The 12,408-nt window shown below is 43.6% G+C and overlaps 1 protein-coding gene across 4 annotated transcripts in view; it reads left to right on the top strand.

Moving 5' to 3' along the window:
• The first annotated feature begins 3,384 nt into the window (after nt 1-3,384).
• The window catches only part of ARMC1 (armadillo repeat containing 1), a 49,208-nt gene continuing 40,184 nt past the window's right edge, over nt 3,385-12,408 (top strand). The window contains exon 1 of one of the 4 annotated variants that reach the window (XM_040354301.1): nt 3,385-3,487. The gene's annotated coding sequence lies outside the window, so the exon portion shown is untranslated. Of the gene's footprint in view, nt 3,522-12,408 lie in introns of all 4 variants that reach the window. The other 3 variants (XM_040354303.1, XM_040354304.1, XM_040354302.1) reach the window with 3 other exon arrangements.

The following is a 12,408-nucleotide window of genomic DNA, read 5'->3' as shown; positions in this document are numbered from 1 at the left end:
ACATGGCGCATGAAGCGGCCATCTTTGATTCTGGAGTCATGCCCACAATGCTACCTGTCACCTGGCCAGGTCTAGAAGAATGAAAGCCTCTAATAATGAAGACCTATCGTTGTATATATATATATATATATATATATATATATATATAGGAAAGCTATATATTTTTTTTAGTTCATGAAAATGTAGGTCCTTTCACACAAGCCTCATCCGCTCAGTGACTTTTTTGCTGGAGAAAAAAACAGATTCAGTTGACGTCATTTTTTCTGGCAATCTTCAGTTTACATCAGTCTACATCTGTTGTTGCAAAAACACAGGTGACAAAAATATAAATAAAAAGTGTTTCTTTGGTTTCGTTCACATCTGAGTGATTGGCAGGTTTGCCACATCATCCCTTTAAACCCAAACACATATTAACCACTTCAGCCCTGGACCGTTTCGCTGGCCAAAGACTAGAGCATTTTTTGCGATTTGGCACTGCGTGGCTTTAACTGACAATTGCTCGGTCGTGCGACGTGGCTCCTAAACAAAATTGACGTCCTTTTTTTCCCACAAATAGAGCTTTCTTTTGGTGGTATTTGATCACGTCTGCGGTTTTTATTTTTCGCGCTTTAAACAGAAATAGAGCGCCAATTTTTTTTTTAAAAAAAACAATATTTTTTACTTTTTGCTATAATAAATATCCTCAAAAAATATATAAAAAAAACATTTTTTTTCCTCAGTTTAGGCCGATATGTATTCTTCTACATATTTTTGTTAAAAAAATTGCAATAAGCGTTTATTGATTGTTTTGCGCAAAAGTTATAGCGTCTACAAAATAGGGGATAGTTTTATGGCATTTTTATTAATAATTTTTTTTTTTACTAGTAATGGCGGTGATCAGAGATTTTTACCGTAACTGCGACATTATGGCGGACACTTTGGACACTTTTGACACATTTTTGGGACCATTGTCATTTTTACAGCGATCAGTGCTATAAATATGCACTGATAACTGTGAAAATGACACTGGCAAGGAAGGGGTTAACCACTAGGTGGCGGGGGAAGGCGTTAAGTGTGTCCTAGGGAGTGATTTTTACTGTTAGGGGGCATGGCTACATGTGACACATCACTGATCGCTGTTCCCAATCACAGGGAACAGACAATCAGTTACAGTGTCATTAGGCAGAACGGGGAGAAGCATGTTTACACTTGCCTCTCCCCGTTCTGCAGCTCTGTGACCCGATTGCGGGACACCAGCGGACATCGAGTCTGCAGGTCCCAAGGGCACGGTCACGGAGCTTGCGGCAGGGAAGCGCCGCCGGCGGCGCACAGCGGGAGTTTCAAAGTGCCGTATATATACGTCACTTTGCCCAGCCATACCATTCTGCGGACGTAAATCTACAGGAGCCGGTCGGGAATCGTTTAATTACACAGGTTCTGTGGCTGATTAAGGTGGTAATTAAACTCACTTAGTTCCTTATATGCACGTTTCTGCCCACGATTCCAGATTTGCGGCGGAACGCGTTTGCGATGCCATTATTTATTAATAGTGCTGTGCGATTTTGCGGCAATTGTGGCTTTTCTAATAGGGCGATCCGGTAGAAGCACCGGAGGGCGGCAGGAAGGGACACCATCTCCCACCGCCTGTAACAACGATCAAGCGGCTGAACTGCGGCTATGATTGTTCTTACGGTGCAGGGAATTGCTGGCTGATAAAGATGATATCTGGATGATGCCTGTAGCTGCATATGACGTACCTTGGGTGGGACGTGGTTAATTTCACTTTAACCGCTTCCTGCCCACCCACAATGTACTGGCCACTGTATGCAAAGTGACATACCCGTATGTCGCTGCAATTTCTGTAAATCTGAGGGGCAGATCTGAAATGAGGGGAAGCTCTGCTGTTTTTTTTTATTTTCCTTGCATGTCCCCCTCGGATCTACAGCGACTGCACTTCCAAGTGTACTTTCAGTGCAATTTCAAGTGCACTTTGCACTTGTAGTTTGCACTTGTAGTGCAAAGTGGATTTGCCTTTAGTAAATAACCCCCTTTATGTAAAAAGCAGTACACTTTACACACATTACACATAGTTAGGCACATAGTTAACGTCTTGTTAGCCCTGAGTATTAACCCCTTCCCAGCCTGTGTAATTTGTACAGTGACAGTGTATAGCATTATCACTGATCACTGTATTAATGTCACAGGTGACGTCAGTGGCAGTTAGTCAGTTCCCCCCCCAGCATCAGTTAGTGTCAGATTGACAGCAGCACTATTGCTGTCTTATTATAAGTCACTGATTGCCGCCATTAGTCTATCTATTTATTCGCTCTTGAGAAGAGGAGATTAAGGGGGAATATGATCAACACGTAAAAAATATATTAGGAGTCCATATAGTGAACTTGGTGTTGAGGTATTCACTTTAAGGTCATCACAGAGGACAAGGGGGCACTCCTTACGTCTAGAGAAAAAAAAGATTTAATCGCCAAATACGGAAAGGTTTCTTCACAGTAAGAGCTGTGAAAATGTGCAATAGACTCCCTCCAGAGGTGGTTCTAACCAGCTCAGTAGATTGCTTTAAAAAAGACCTGGATACTTTCCTAAATGTTCATCATTTAACTGGGTACTGACATTTCTAGGTAAAGTTGATCCAGGGAATATCCGATTGCCTCTCGGGGGATAAGGAAGGATTTTTTTCCCCTGCTGTAGCAAATTGGATCATGCTTTGTTGGGGTTTTTTGCCTTCCTCTGGATCAAATGTGGGTGAAGGATTGTGTATATGGGATTGTATTTTATTTTATTTTTTTGGTAGAACTAGATGAATTTGTGTCTTTTTGCAACCTAACTATGTACACTTATCGGGATTTTTTTTTATCAAAACATGTAGCAGAATATATTTTGGCCAAAATATATGAAGACATTTTTTTTTTTTTTTTTATATATATATATATATATATTTCATAGCAGAAAGTAAAAAATATAGTTTTTTTTTCTAAATTTTCCGTCTTTTTTTGTTTATACTGTAAAAAAAAAAGTGGTGGTCAAAATAGAGCTCTATTTGTGTGAAAAAAAATAATATAAATGTTGTTTAGTACATGACTACACAATTAGTAGTGCAGTGCTCCAGTAATATCTTCCGGAGCTGAAGTGGTTAATACCCAGAATGCACCATGCAGAATTTTAGAATGTACTGCAATGCTAAACATGGATATGAAGCTATCCTTTGTCTATGCAATTTGTAACGTCAACAATCCAGCACAATACACAGAAACCTGTCTAATGTTCAGAGACTGTTAGTTTTGACCTCTGCATTGGCTGCTGAACCTCCTGCCCACACAAAATATGGCAGCCACTGTCAGGAAAACGTCACTTCATTAACCAATAGGAGCAGGTTTCTAGAAGGAAACGTCTGATTGGTTGGCTGGGCTATGGTTTGTTATTAGCCAATAATCGACCAGACTTGTGGGAGGTGGACCCGGGCCGCGGCTGGAGGGGCCCGGACCAGTTATCGGTGAGGGTTTTCCGCCCGGTACGGTGTGAGTGATGTACGGGCATTGTGTGTGGTACGGAGTGTGAATGTGCGACACATTCCTGTACAGGGGCGGCACTATGTACAGGAATGAACGAGTCACAGGGGCAGGCTGGCCGACAACGACATTTCTTTCCATAGATAGATATAATCACTGATTGTACCGGAGGGATTGGTCGTGTATTATCTATACAGCAGGTTTATTATAGAAAGGAAATCCTGGCTTGTGTATAGTTATGTTATAACACATTCTCCCCTCATAGTACTGTACAGGGTGGGCGGTGTGGAGCTGTGCTGGGTAGAATGGTACTTCCTGGTATGCTGCCCTCACTTCCCACAATGCAATGCTTAGAGCAGACCTTGTTATAATGCGATGACCTGTGTTATACTGATCTGGATGAATGCAGGTCACCACCAGGACACACAGAAAACATTGGTTCTCTATGTGCCCCTTTCACACTGTAATGCAGTGATCTGCTACAAAATGCTGAATTATATGGCTTGCATACCACCTGTGATGATTCGATGTCGATTTGTGCGCTTCGCGTAAAGTTCACACAAAGAAAAAGCTGTAAGAGCCAGCCCACGAAGGACCTGTGCCGCCCTGCCCCATCTCCCTCGCTTACAAATGGTCATTTTTTTTCTTAACAAAGTGATTTATTTGCCTTTTTCTGCCTAGGTGAAAATTTCACTGATGTCCCTCTGGGCTCTGGTCCCAAGAGAACCTTGTGGCACATGCATGGGGTTCACCGGACATCTGTGCATGCATGGGGTTCACCGGACATCTGTGCATGCATGGGGTTCACCGGACATCTGTGCATGCATGGGGTTCCCCGTGCACGTGCAACCAATGCTACCAGTGAAGTTGAAAACCTTTCATGTCTTTCAGCATGCATGGGAAATCTGCAGGTGGGCCAATGGGCAAATCTGCACATGCGCCATAATAGTGCACTGGAGGGGAGAGGAGCAATCTGGACGGCAGACTGAAGTTCTGCTATAAAGTGGAGCTATACCCTCCTAGGCCAAGGAAGCTGTCTCTGTTTGATCTGCAATTGTCATAGTGCTGCACATGTGAGCCACTATGACAGTAGGTTCTTGATGGCTTTACAGTTTAGTTGAGAGTTAACATAACCACACTAATGTAAGGCTAGATTTACATTTGGGTGGTGGTAACTACATGTAGTAGAGTGCCACCAACTGTTCTCACTTAAAGTAATTGTAAAGTCTCTTTTAAAAAAAAAAAAAAAATCCAACATTACATCCAGCATACTAATGACACCGTGTAATTGTTATTTTCGCCTAGGCTTCTGGGCTCTGATTATTGCGGGACTGGGCGTTCCTATTGAAAGCTTAGCTGATTCACGTCTGGTGAAAATCTTCCCATGTCGCATAAAGCGGGTCACCAGTTTTCCGTAAAGAGCGGACAAATGCGAGACGGCGCCTGCGCCCGCCGTATAGAGCTGACTGTGCAGGCGCCATATAGCACCGACTCGCAGGTCGGCTATTTACGGAAAACTGGTGATGCGCTTTATGCGACATGGGAAGATTTTCACCAGACGTGAATCAGCTAAGCTTTCAATAGGAACGCCCAGTCCCGCAGTAATCAGAACCCGGAAGCCTGGGTGAAAATAACAGTTACACGGTATGTACGGAGAAAAAAAAATAATGTCGTTAGTATGCTGGATGTAATCTTAGAATTTTTTTTATGGGTGAACCTCCGCTTTAATAACAAATGTTATACTTGCCTCCTCTGTGCAGTTGGTTTTGCCTGGATCCTCCTCTTCTCGGGTCCCTCTTTGCTGCTCCTGGCCCTTCCCTCCTGTTGAGTGCCTCTGCAGTAAGCAGCTTGCTATGGGGGCAGCCGAGCTGCAGCTTCTTGTGTCCATTCAGACACTGAGCTGGCGTTTGGCTCCGCTCCCTCTCTCCCCTGATTGTTTTCCTCCTGATTGGCTGAGTTAATGGCGCCACTGCTGTGTCTCAGCCAATCAGGACAGAGAGTCCCAGATGTCCGAGGGACTTGTGCACATCGCTGGACAGAGATGAGGCTCCGGTAAGTATTAGTGGGTGCTGGGGAGGTTGCTACACACAGAAGGCTTGTTATCTTAAAGCGGGAGTTCACCCCAAAAACACATTTTTAACATTAGATTGAGGCTAATTACGGGAAGCAGAATCGGGTGTTTTTTTTATTTTTTAAATCGAAGCAGTACTTACCGTTTTAGAGAGAGATCTTCTCCGCCGCTTCCGGGTATGGTCTGCGGGACTGGGCATTCCTATCTGATTGACAGCCTTCCGAGCGTCGCATACAGCGTGTCACGAGTTGCAGAAAGTAGCCGAACGTCGGTGCACAGGCGCCGTATAGAGCCGCACCGACGTTCGGCTTCTTTCGGCAACTCGTGACGCGCTGTATGCGACGCTCGGAAGGCTGTCGATCAAATAGGAACGCCCAGTCCCAAAGACCATACCCGGAAGCGGCGGAGAACATCAATCTCTAAAACGGTAAGCACTGCATTGATTTAAAAAAAAACACCCGATTCTGCTTCCCACAATTAGCCTCAATCTAATGTTAAATTTTTTTTTTCGGGTGAACCCCCGCTTTAATGCATAGAATGCATTACGATAAAAACCTTCAGCCTTTATAACTCCTTTAAAGCTGATCCTCCTCTTTCCCCACCACTTTTGGCACTTGACTTTTTTTTTAGGGAGTGGGTACCTATTTCTAACAGGTACCTGCTTTCACTGGAATCGCCAGGGCGACTCCAGTGGAAGTTCTGCACCGCACTTCCCTGCCCGCAACCTCACGGGGCACATTGCAGGTCCCAGGAGGCTGTGGCATCATTCAGAGCACGGTCTGACTTTTCCATGCACAGTGGGAGCCAGTTGTGAAGCCACAAGAAGTCATAGCCGGCTTTCCACAGTAAAACATGCCACCATTAGGGACCCAGCGAAGAGCCAGCCCAGGTGAGGACGGCGCTGGATCCCTGGACAGGTAAGCGTCTATTAAAAGTCAGCAGCTACTGTTTGTTTAGCTGCTGACTTTTAATATTTTTTTTAATTTTTTTTTTTTTTTTTATGTCTAAGCCCTGGTTCACACTGGGTACGATTTGGAACGATTTGAGATGCGATTTGACATGTCAAATCGCATCTCAAATCGGCGGCAATGGCACTGTCCTAATCAGTGCGACGCCGCATCTGCGATTTCAAAAAGTAGTTCCTGTACTACTTTTTGCGATCTCGGGCCGCGATTTACATTAAATTGCGGCCGAAATCGCGGTAAAATCGCATTTTACCGCGATTTTGAATTCGCAGCAGTGTGAACCTAGGCTGAATGTCCTTTTTAAGCTTCAGAGGCAGGGTGGATTTGATTTAAATCAATCATAAAAGGGCTTGATTTAGAGGAGTTGTAAAGGAATATTTTTTTTGTTGCCTAAAATTAATGTCTGCAAGGTAGACAGACAGAATAGTGTAATGATTCTGTTAAAAAAATAGTAAATACCTATTAAATTCCTTCATCTATATCACCTCCGGCATTCTAGTTTCTGTTCTCTCATTCACTTCCTGGTTTGCATCCCTCTTTCATGTAAGAACTAAATTTCCCAGTATGCATTGCGGCACGCCCAGTAATTCACACCTCCTTGAGGTCTCTAACACGTAGAGAGCGTCCTGCCGCACAGATGTAGTTCCCAGGAGGGGGCGAGCACGTCACTGACCACCGCAGTAAATACTCCCTTCACTGTGGTGAGTAACAGTCAGACAAGCAGGAAGTGAACAGAACAGAGAAGAAATAGAGCAACTTCTGAGCAAAAACTAACAATGAGGAAGTGAAAAGAGGAATGTCTGCAGGTAAAGGATGCTTATTATGAAAAAAAAAATTTCCTTTACAACCCCTTTAAATCAAAATTTTTAAAGAGCAACTGTCATCTCTGTCCCGCAGTGGCTCCTCCTCTGACCCGCTGTTAACTCACCGACAGTCCCATTCACTTTAATGGGACGGCTGGTGATGCAACAAGGTGAGGGACGTGGCTGAAGCAGGTGAGTGGATGCCCGCTAACAGGTGCTGCTGTAATGGATGTGAAATGACAGGTGCGATTTAAATGTAAGGACTTATTCTTACTGGTAGTTAAAATCTTTAATATTTGCAAACAAAATGAAGGTTTCCTATTTAGAATAATAATACTAATCAGGTTAGTAAAACAGTGATATCGGGAACCGATTCAATCATACAGATTGTAGTGTACATAGATTTGCAAAACAAAGTGATAAAGGAATATTTCCGAACTTTGTTTTATCTCATGGTTACTGTGACATTGTGTGAATGCATCAATACAGTGCATGTTATCTCAGCTTGCAGAGCTTGGATTCATTTAATGAGTTTACCAAGAATGTAAATATTGTGAATATACAGCCTCATGCTGCTTAACTAAGCTCAATTTTGTGCTGAATAAACTAAATGATAAATGTATCTTAAAAAGAAAACTATCTTTTAGATAGATTTTTACCCCAAAAGCATTTTATTAAAAAAAAAAAAAAAATGGCTAAAAATGGAAATAAATAAAAAAAAGCATGGATTTATATCCACCCTGGACAAAAGTGTACACACATCACAGGCCGTGATTCTTTGAATTGCAGCTGGGCCAAAATTATCCCCCACCTCTGATGTTCCCCTGGCAGTACTGCTTGCCAAACGCAACTCTTCAAATGAATGGACCTGCCCAGTGGTGCAGGTTTTTAAGGGTTAAAACAGGTGGTGAGGCAGCAACGTAACGCCACCTGGCAAACACCTTGTGGATAAGGATGAGCTCCGGCGTGTTTGCATAGAACACGTGCGGAGCCCACCAGGAAGTCTGCACGGTGCTGCGCTAATCACAGCCAGGCAGACATTTCCCGATGCTCGGCTGCAGAGATCGGAAAATGTCTGCCTGGCTGTGATTAGCGCATCGCGGGTACCGACTTCCTGGCGGGCTCCGCACCTGTTCAATGCGAACACGCCGGAGCTCATCCTTACTTGTGGAAAGCGATCCACCACGTTTGGTAGCTCATTGGCTCCCACTGCTGTCAATCGCAGCCAGTGAGCCAATGGGGGGGGGGGGGCTTATGGACGCATAGAGCAGCGGCTCGGTAGCGCGCATGCAGCGGTGCCCCCAGGGCAACCGGCTTTCTCTGAGGACACTGCTCGAGGGGGAGGAGCCAGGAGTGCCAGAGGGGAACCCCCAAAAGAAGAGGATCGGGGCTGCTGTGTGAAAAACCTCTGCAGAGTGCAGGTACGTATAACATGTTTGTTATTTTAAAAAGAAAACAAGCTTTAGTACCACTTTAAAGTGGTTGTAAACTCTGTTACATCATTTAGATATTCAGAGTCCAAACACCTAATGACATCATTGGTGCATGTGCTCTGAAGGTCTGGCTTACAGTGCCGGTCCATCAGAACTTGTGCGGGAAACTGCTGCGTGCGTGGAAGTGATGTCATCGCGGCTCCGCCCACTCACAGTGCTTGAGTCGGCAAACACAGGGAAAGGTGTTGGCTGTCTCAGCGGTAAGTGGGCGCTGCTGGAATGGTATCATTCTAAGGTAAGCATTTCATAATGTGTTGGTATACAATGCATACTAGCACATTATGCTGTTGTCTTACAGGTTGTGTTTTTTTTGTATTCTTCAGCAGTTTACAACCACTTAAATTACTATTTTTGTGTAAGATATATATATATATATATATATATATATATATATATATAAAAAAATGTGTGTGTGTGTGTGTGTTTGTTTGTTTGTTTTTCTGCACCGTTTTGTCACTTCACACTAATCGGTCCTTGTCTACTTCCAGATTAAGTCTGACCTATTCATATCCCATACACTGCAGGAACATGGTTGTCAACCTTTTAAAATACTTTGCAGGAACATCTTGCTTCTGAGCTTTTATCAGGCTCTTTCTGTACAACTCGGTTATAGGGGACAAGTAAAGAGAATATATTTGTTTAGTTAAATTCTGAATTATTTAGTGCCTGAGCAAACTACATGAGAGTTCAGAGCTGACCTCTATTGGGAAGATCAGTGCATCACCCAAAGGTCACTCAAATGAGCATTTCAAAAAATCGCTGGATATTAAAATGTCTGACAGATCAAATCCAGTAATATAAACAGGTAGTGTTTTGCAGCTGCCCTAAAGCGGTGTTGTGTTTCATGGAACAAAAATGAAGAGAGAGTAAGAGCTAAGACAGTTGTAGCGTGTGATCATATGTTTAGGTCCACAAAATAAAGTAAATCAAAGCCAATATGTTTAGTTTTCATTCTATAAAATAGTAAAGGGTTAAAACCGCTGTCAGATTTTGTTTTGCCTTCAGTGTCTCATCAGGGTTAGTAAAGGTTCCGGTGGTTTTTTTTTTAATAACAAACATGTCATACTTGCCTCCACTGTGCAGTTTGTTTTGCACAGAGTGTCCCCGATCCTGGTCTTCTGGGGTCCCTTGGCAGCTGTCTTGGCTCCTCCCCGCAGGAGCTAACCCCCGTTCTGGGAATCGCTCTCCCAAGAGGGTTAGCTTGCGGGCACGCTCCCATGATGGCCGCCGACTGTATCCCTTGGCCCCGGTGTGCTGTGTCATTGACAGGGCTGTGGAGTCGGTAGATAAATGTTTAGACTCCTAAATGTTCCGACACTCTAAATTTAGTAGGAGTCGGAGTTGGAGTCGCTGCATTGTTTGCTGACTCCGACTCAGACTCTAGGTACCCAAAATTTCCTCCGACTCCACAGCCCTGGTCATTGACTTGATTGACAGCAGTGTGTGCCAATGGCTGCGCTGCTATCAATAATCCAATGAATGAGCCGGGAAGGAAGCCAGCTCGCTCACGACGTGGGACTTTAGACAACTCATGTAAGTAAACGGGAGGGGGGGCTTGTAAGCATCTGTGTTGTTGTTTTTTTTTTTTTTTTTTTACCCTAATGCATAGGTGGACTAGTGATCTTCGAACCCCCGGGGGCCAGATGTGGCTCTCTGCTTGCCTTTATCTGGCCCTTGGAGCGCTTCTCCTCCCACTGATATAAACTCTATTCCTCCCACTGACACGGGCACTATTCTTCCCCCTGATATCAAAGATGAGGCACTTTTTAGTCCCACCGATGCCAAGACAATTTCTACCCCCACTGGCCATAGACTTGTCCCACCCTAAAGTCTAATGAGCTGTAAACGTTCCCCTGGTCTAAACTGAACAGAAAGTGAGGATATCTTTCCATTCTCGGAGATATCCCAGCTTAGACAGTTGCCATGAGAGTAGATGTCCCCATAAGAAGATTTTTTTTTTTTTTATCTATTCTTCTGGTGGCAACTCAAAATGTTGGATTTGCCCTCGCATTCATTCCTGGTGACACAGTGATCAGGACAATTAGAGTGATTCTGGGGGAAAAAACCTGACACTGATTCTCTCCATCACTACTCCTATCCAAATAAAATAAAAAATTGTGTTTCGTTATACTTCAATTTTACCAATAAAACATATGAATTAAAAGCATTCATGGGCAATATAGTAACCTTTGTCAAAGGAAACGATCCATAAGCCACACATCATGAGGCAGACCCATGTGCATGAAGCCTCAGCCCTGAACTCCAAGCAGGCCACGCCCCAAACACTTTCGCTCCGCCCCTTGGAGCTTAATAATCTTTTTTTTCTCCCTCAGTGTAACATTTGATATATTTTCTATTGGGAATAAAATAAGGGGTTATGAGATTTGCAAATCATTGCATCGTTTTTTATGTAGATTTTACACAGCGTCCACCTTTTTGGAGTTGAGGTTATATAATTTAGTAAATGGATTATTGCTTCTTCTACAAAGGTTTAAAGGATATCGCCTTATTTTGCAGGAAAAAAAAAATGAACATTTTAATACAATTGCAAATTTAAAAAAAAGTTTACTCTGATTTGTCTATTGATTTGTGACTATCCTGCTGTAAGCAACTTTATTAACTGTAATTAACTGTTAGTACTATGAAGTCTACAGTCTCTGAGTCAAGCTGTTAGAGAGAATGACGCCAATCATCCAAGTGTTATCTGATTGCTGTGAAGTAGACAGTGAACAGGAATGAACCATTTTCAATTTGTTGATCATTGCACATTTTCTTCAACAGTGACCATACATCACAGTATAGTAAGGCCCCATTCACACCTGAGCGTAGCGTTTTCAGGCAGAAAGTCGCGCGCTTTCTTGCTGCTTTTTTGTACAGGTCAAGAGGTCACCAATGTAAAAAGCAGAAAAACACCCAAATCTGCTTAAAAAAAAAAGTTCCAGAACTTGTTTGAGTGGAGATGTCAATCATCTCCATAGAGAATGATTGATTTTTTTCCCCTCCAGCGTTTCGTAGCTTGAGGCTTCAAGCTACAAAACGCCCAGGTGTGAATGGGGCCTTAGAGCTGAATGTCAGAACCTAAAGCGGTAGTAATGGGGAAAAAAAAACTCCCTGCAAGGTTGTATGATAATGTGCTAGTATTCATCGCATACTAGCACATTAGATACTTGACTTAAAACAAAGCCCTCCAGTGGCGTACTGTCATCACTGCAGACATTTCCATCTTCACCTGGCCTCGCTTCTGGGTTTGCAGGCTTGAATGGCCGAGCCACGATGACGTCATTCCCGTGCATCCGTGGTTGGTTGGCACAGAGCTTTGCAGGAGCGGCACTGGTATGCCGTTCTTTCATGGCACACGCGTCGGTGATGTCACTGCCTACTGCTCACATCTCCAAAACCATGGGCACTCAACCTGTGCACCTCCCGCTTTGGAACTACAAGTCTCATCATGCCTCTGCCTTTGGGAGTCATGCTTGTAACGGTCAGCCTTGCAATGCCTCATGGAACTTGTAGGGCCGCAGGTTGAGCACCCTAAATGGTGCACGTTGAGGAGATATAAATTTTTACCTACGG

This window comes from Rana temporaria, chromosome 5, assembly GCF_905171775.1.
Source record: "Rana temporaria chromosome 5, aRanTem1.1, whole genome shotgun sequence".
Lineage (NCBI taxonomy): Eukaryota > Metazoa > Chordata > Amphibia > Anura > Ranidae > Rana > Rana temporaria.
This window is presented reverse-complemented; position numbering and strand designations above follow the sequence as displayed.